A 7,239-nucleotide genomic window follows, 5' to 3' on the forward strand; every position below is an offset into this window, starting at 1 on the left:
GAATTTGACAGGGGCTCATGTAGAGAGATTTCTGGGTCCCCTCCTACCCCCAAAGGTATTGATTTTATTCCACCATGTTCTTGGAATCAGTTCCTGGAAGATCAGGGGTTGCCCAGCTCTTTGGTTTAATACAGGTTATTCATTTAGCTGTAACGAATTAATCGGCGACAGTATGGGGCCAGCCCGGCTGGCCAGCCTTCTTCCCTTTTACTTATTCCTTATTAAAATCTTGACTTTGACCAGCAGGTAAACACTTTTCCGAATGTGAAGACTGAAAATCATCACCTTATCCTCCTTTGGTTATTTATTTATTTATTTTTCCATTGAGCATGATGGTGACCATTTTTTTTTTCTTATCGTGAAAAAAAATCTTTAATCTGTGGTATAAGGCTGAGAAAGACCTGTAAGAGGACAAGACAAGTTTACCTAATCTTGACAGCTCTGGGTGTAATCTCACTCTGCTTGTGACACGTCAGACTCTAAGATTTATAACTCCTTAATCAAATGTCTAGAAGTCTCAGGAAATGTTATCACAGGACTTCCTTTCACATGACTTACTGAGAACTCAATAGACCGTTAGATAAGCTCTAGACTCAGCCGGACCTTGGAATAATTCAGGTTGACTAGCGCTTCTTTGGGGGTTTTTGGTGCCGGCAGGCGGTGTTTTCAGTCTGTTTGGGCAAGGGTGGGTTTACAGCCCCCTTCTATCAGGGAGCTCTGTTGCTCCCAATAGAAAGACACTGTAATTTTTCATGTTCTGGGGTCTTGAGATCCAGCCGGACCTGTGCTCTGCATCTCAGAGCCACGTGATAAGGGGATTCTGGGGAAACACGAGTGTGGTAAAGCTGCTTGCTCCTGGGCCGGTGACGTGTTCCTTGTGTGGCTGTTGAGGCAGCCTCAGAAAAGGGTCTTGGGTCGGCAGTGAGGAGGGGACTGCAGCGAATCGGGAGGCACCCATGCGTCAACGGAGGCATGACTCAGAGCGTGCGGAGCGCCGCATCCTAGAACCACACCTGCCTTCTCATGTGGTCCAGGGGACCCCGGCACCACTGATGCCACGAAGACCAGAATGACTTTCCCCACCCACAGCCAAACCAGACGCGTCCTGCTCCCTCTGCCCTGTCATCAGAGGGGACTGTCAGCTGCTGGCTGACATCCTGCATGCTTCGGCTCTTACCCGAGTCTGACTAGCGTGGCCGTGCACCATCCCTCTTACTGGCTGGTGACAGCTCACTTAGGGCACACCCAGGGGCTGAGAGCGGGCCAGGCCAGGGGTGGGGGGAGAGTCAGGGAGGGGAGAGGGCACCCCAGAAGGAAGAGGGAACCCCAGGGTGGACACTGACGTCCCCTGTGCCTGGCAGAACCCGCTGCCCAGGTAAGAGGTGTTTCTGAGGTGGCTGCAGCGTGCAGTGGGGCTCTGAGGCCGGCCACAGTCTCGCTTGGACCGGATGAGGATGTCCAGACTGGATAGGGAGCCCTGGGGTGGCAGCAGCAGCCATCAGACTTTCAACAAGCATCCGTGCTTTGAGGAATCCAGCTTCGCCTACAAGAAAGATCCTGAGATTCTTAGTGATCCAGACCTTGCGAGGCAAAATGGGATACCCGGGTTCCTAAGGAGAGATAGTTGAGTTAGCTCAAGTAAACGGGCAGATGAAAATCAACGTAATTTAAACTTCTCCGCCCCAGAGGAGTCCAGCCTCACAAGCTGCCGAAAAAGTACTCAGGCCTGGGATGTGTCAAGTCAAGTTACTGTAAAAATCAAAGTCGTGGCTCAAACATTTAGTCTTCACCCCCTCTCCAATTTTTTTTTTAAAACTTGGATTCATTCAGTTGGTTTTTTTTTTTAATTTTTAAAAATTTTTTACTGGAGTATAGTTGATTTGCAATGTTGTGTTACTTTCTGCTATACAGCACAGTGAATCAGTTAGAGACGTACATAGAGGATTCATTCAGTTTTAATCTGTAACACCACCATTTGTTTCTAGAAGGTGAAAATTGTGAACCTACTGTCTTTGAAGGGAATACTGCCTCAGTGTCTGAAGACATGATTTTTCGTAGTCTAACTTGCGCCCCTGTGGTTGGCACCCTTTCCTGTATCCATTCTCGCTCTGCATCGAATCCCCTCACTCTCTTCCTTTCCAGAGATGCGATTGGGTTTCTGTTCACAACCTCCTGGCTCAAAAGTTTTCCTCCAACCCTGGTGTTGGCGGGGAGGAATCCCAAAAGGCTGGAAAAGGGAAAAAAGTGGGCAGAGAATTGGAAATGAGCGGTGGAAACTAACGACTCTTGATAAAGAAAAATTCTTTACAGTCACAGGAATGTGTAACAGACAGACAAAATACCTTCAAAATATGCAAATCTGTGTTTATCTCAGAGAATTCTGCAGGGAACACATCCGCAGCATTAGCAATTATGACTAAGCTCAGAAGTCCTCCTCCCAACCAGTAATACTTATAAACATCAATATAGCTTAGAGCTTTATGTTAAAATGTTTTTCTCCTATTTCTTTTAAGCGTTATTTATTTAACATGCTTTTATTATCCTAGATGATGTGATTTGGGAAGAAAACATTAATTCTCTTATCAGCTCAGTTTCCTTCCCAGTTGCTGAGCGAATTGAGCTCTCCTAGTAGTTTATGAAGTAAGAGGCATTAAATGGAGAGCTCACTGCTGTTCAGATTGAGCCACTTCTGAAACGTGGCTACCCAGGCAAAAGGGATTGACAGTTTAGCATTTCTGCGGCAAACGTATTGGAGTAACATGGCAAGCGGCAGAATCAGACGCCTTCACACGCTGCCACCTCCCAGCTAGTACCTTTGTATCTGCTGAATTTTTGAGAAACAAGATGCCTTAACTGTTCACTCCATGTTGCTTGCTCAGGCTGACTTGGGTGAATAGTGTACCTCAAGTGATGATTTTGGAAGGTAGCCGGTGTTTGTTATATGCATTGTAAGTAATGTGTATTCTGTCATTCATTCATCCACTTACGCATCTGTTCATTCATTCAAGTGGTATTTACTGTCTGTCTGTAATAGGCTAGGTCCTGGCAGATCTGGGCACCTTCGTAGCTGAGTATTCCTAACTGTTAAACATAGTGCCGCTGTGATCATGTTAGAATAACGTCAGATATATCCTTGTCAAAAACTACCAGTCTGTGGGATGTCCTTGGAGTACACTGTTAATCTGTGACTGTTTTCTAATGAGCTTGATGATAAATTAGATGCTGGTAGCTCACAAAGGACCGCTGGGCGAGGGGTTGACTCTGTCCCATGCAGTCACTGACTCATTTATTTAGCAAATGTCCACTGGGCACGACTGCGTGTCGCTGTGCCATGTGCCGGATCTTCTCCCTTTGCCTTGCTGGATGATTTTAGAAGCTTGTTTAAACCTCAGTGTTTTTTTGCTTTATGTCTTTTACCCAGGCACTTCAAATCCTCAGTTTGCTCACAGCCTTCCCATCACCGGCATTGATTGTACTTTACTTCTCCATCCCACGTCTGCTTCCCTTGCTACCCAGCATAGAGCCGATAACTAGCGTCTTGAGTGGTACACTCCCTGCATCTCTCTCCCTCATCCCTTCTTCCTCTACTTCTTGGACTTTGGCAACTCCCAACTCCATGTTCCATCGACTCCACTGCACTTCCTAAGCTGATAAGTGCTGATGGTGACTCTCTGAAAACCATGCTGAGTACACAGCTCTGCATTCTGGTCTCAACTCAGCAAGCCCTCCTGGGCTCAGCAAGCCCTCCTGGGCTCAACAATCCCAGGGCTTGTGGTTTTAGAGTCCTCTCTTTTACCACATTGACTGTACAGGAACTTGCCAACTACACTTGAGCCTCTGCTCTACCATCATCTGATCTCAGCAGATCCTTTCAGTCCTCTTTTTCTATAAAAATGGTGGTCATGTGACTTGCTAAACTTCCCTTCTCTAAACTCAGAATCCTCAGCCAGTTTTTCTCTTTGATCACCTCCTTCGTCTTCGAAGACAAGGGATTCTCCGTTTATTGAGCAGCTACCATGGTTCAGGCAGTGTGATTGATGGCTCACTTCTGCATCTTTGCATTGCCCGTGACCCCATTCATTCATTCATTCCACAAACCTTTGCTGAGTGATTGCTCAGTATTCAGTACTATTAGACTTTAGTGAAGCAAAAGACTTTAGCCTAGTGGGAGGAGGAGTTTAGTCTTTATCATAAAGAAATGTGACCTTTGGCCAACATAAAAATAAAGTACATCTGGGGTACTTAGGATGAAATAAATATCTAAATAAATAAGGTAACATTTGATCTGGGTTTCAAAGCATTCATAGGAGTTTATTAATTAAAGTAGTAGGAAAGGGGCATCTGAGAGGGAGGGAACATCAGATGTAGAGATATGACAGAGTAAAAAGCATGTTTGGAAAATAGCAGGTAACATGGAGTAGTGTGGGTTAGTGGAGGAGAACAGCAGGAGAGAAGTCCAGGAAGTTACACAAGGGCCCTGTTATTTCCAAGCAAAGGAATTAGGATTATCCTTTGAGGACAGGCGAGCTTTGGGAGGTTTGCAGGCAAGGGAATGACTCAGCCAGATTGTGTTTTGTTTTGAATGATGCTTGTGATAGTAGCAGAAGGTTCCTTGGTTATTGCGGGAGAGAGATGAGATGATGAGGGCTGGATGGCCATGATGATGATGAAAAGAATGAGGATAAACTGGTTGGGTATGTAAGACTAAAGATTACCACATCTTAGTGGTCAACTGAGTGTCAAAGAAGATGACAGTGGTGTTTTCCTGATCAGGAAAATTAGCAGGTTTGAGGAAAGAGTGTACAGTTTTGGACATGTTGAGTTTTGGGACATCTGATGGACTTTGAGTGATGTGAATAACCAGTGAAGGAGAGAAGTAGTTCTCGGGGGTCCAATCTGGAGTAATCGCTGCGTTGAGCAGGGGTGAAGCGTATGCGGAGGGCACAGGGGAACTTAAGGAACAGCAACGCTGGATGCGTGGATGGAGATAGTGAAGTCTTCCCCAAAAATAAATAAATAAAAGACCAAGGAGGTTAAGGGTTACAGAGTCCAGCAGCAAATCGGGGGGTGCAGTGTGGTCTCAGAGAAAGTATAGGAGAGGTTTCAGAGTGGCCTTAAATGTGAGGTGTGACAGAGAACCTCTGGTCTGTGGGGTTTCGCCGTGTTTCTGGCTGTGCTCTGGCCCCGCCTGCATCCTCATCCCCTATGTAGTAAGTGTTGCCTCCAGGGTTCTACCCCAGCCTAGCTGCCCTGGATCTGGGTGAAGTACTGAATCCTAATTCGCTTCGGAGCTTAGGAATTACCATCCTAGCCTGGAGAATTGAGAATCCAGTGCAGAGAGTTGCAAGTAGAAGACAAAATCGTGGAGAGAACATCCTTTCAAGACACTTAACTGAGTAGGGGAAAGAGGCTGAAGGGTGGACACCGGAGGAGCAAAAGGATAACCCAGAAATGACGATCTAGGGGCAGAGTACCTTGAACGTAATGATAGGCTAAAATGAGGGGACCACTAGGGAGAGTGGGGTTGATGTTGGAGGGACGGTAGTTGATGGAGGGCACGGATTTAAGAGTGAAGGTAGAAGGTGAACAACCTCTTACTCTCAGAAGGGAAGGAGAAAAGGGCAAGAGGATGAAGATATTTGATGTTGGGCAGGGGAATTCCCTTCTGCCTTCTCCATCATCTTATCATACTCAACTTCTCTAAACTGCCTGAAATCACCAACCACCCCTTCCTTCTCGAAACTGTCTTCTGACTTCTATGTCACTCTCTGTGGTTCTGCTTCTGATGTCCCTCTATGGTGGACAAAGAGAGATTGGATGACCCTGATGTTCGCATGTTTGTCCACCAGCTTGACGTGTGTGTGTGTGTGTGTGTGTGTGTGTGTGTAATACATTAATTTTCCCTGACCTTTAGTGTTTTCTTCTCAAAATGGGGGTTAATACGTACTCCACAGGGTAGTTGTGAGGACAAGAAGTTAGTGCTCAGATAATGTCACTCTTCCTGTTTTCTAAATATATGAATTGCCTATGGTTTGTTTGGAGGATCCCTCCCGGTCCCTCTCAATCTTACCCACTCCGTTTGAAGTGTTAGCCATGTACTCGTGACTCCCCCCCAGCACAGCTCTTGTTTTCACTTCTGCTTCTCTCCTGAGAACAATCTCTTTCCCTCGCTTGGCTGTTCTTACGAGAACATCATTTATTCTCCTGATCATCTGGGCTAGAAGTCAGAGAAACTTACTGATGCCTCCTCAATTCTTCTAACCAGACAGCTCCCAGGTCTTTGGTTCTAGCTGCACAATATCTCATTCGTTCATTCATTCATCCATCTGCTAGACAGTGAATTATTTATCAAATTGCCTCGTACCATGTGAGGTACAAGACGTCATCCCTGGCTTACAGTTAAGCATGCAGAAAATTACAAGACGGTGTAATGATTGCTCTGCAAGAGTTCAGTATAAAACTTGATGAGACCCTGTGCCTGAAAGCCTATCCCAGACTTGGTGGTGAGGGGATGGTCTGTAAAGGCTTCTTAGCTTGAGCTGAGTTTTGAAGTTCTGTAGGACTTAGCTCCATGAAGATTCACCACAGAGACTTAGAGGTAGAGGGAACACGTGTGTGGAGGTACAGAGGCATTCAAGGCCGTCGTTGAGCATGGCCACAGTGTAGATGGGGAAGGGGAGGAGAGGAGACTAGAAAGAGAGAGGGAGAAACAGAGAGAGAAAAGAACAGGTGTAGTGGTACAGCCAGATCATGAAGGGCTGGGTGCCTAGCCCAGTGCTATGCAGTAGAAATAAAATGAGAGCCCCCCTAAGGAATTTTAAATTTTCTATGAGCTACATTAAAAATGTAAAAAGAATCCGGTATATATTGTAAAAGTATTTTATTTAACCCAATTCAAAATATCATCATTCTAACCTGTAATCACTATTTAAAATTTATGAAAGCCACATTTTACATTTTCTTTCATACTAAATCTGAAAAATCATCTCAGTTTGGATATTAAAATTTCATCAGAAATACTTGATCTGTACTTAAATTTCACAGAACTTACAGCTGAGAAGGTAGATGCATATATCCAGGTTGTTCAGCACATACCTGAAAATTTTCCAATCACTGAACCACGTGTCAGTTTTTAAATTTAAACTAGTTTGCATTAAAATTTCACATATAGCAAAAATTCAGCTCTACAGTCACTCTAGCCACTTTTTTTTTTTTTTTTTTTTTTTTTTTTTTTTTGGG

General features: G+C 45.0%; 1 protein-coding gene across 11 annotated transcripts in view; it reads left to right on the forward strand.

Moving 5' to 3' along the window:
• Positions 1-7,239, forward strand: part of FOXP1 (forkhead box P1) — a 695,723-nt gene that overhangs the window by 434,295 nt on the left and 254,189 nt on the right. The window lies entirely within an intron of this gene.

The sequence above is a fragment of the Neophocaena asiaeorientalis genome, unplaced genomic scaffold (assembly GCF_003031525.2).
Source record: "Neophocaena asiaeorientalis asiaeorientalis breed wild unplaced genomic scaffold, Neophocaena_asiaeorientalis_V1.1 scaffold130, whole genome shotgun sequence".
NCBI lineage: Eukaryota > Metazoa > Chordata > Mammalia > Artiodactyla > Phocoenidae > Neophocaena > Neophocaena asiaeorientalis.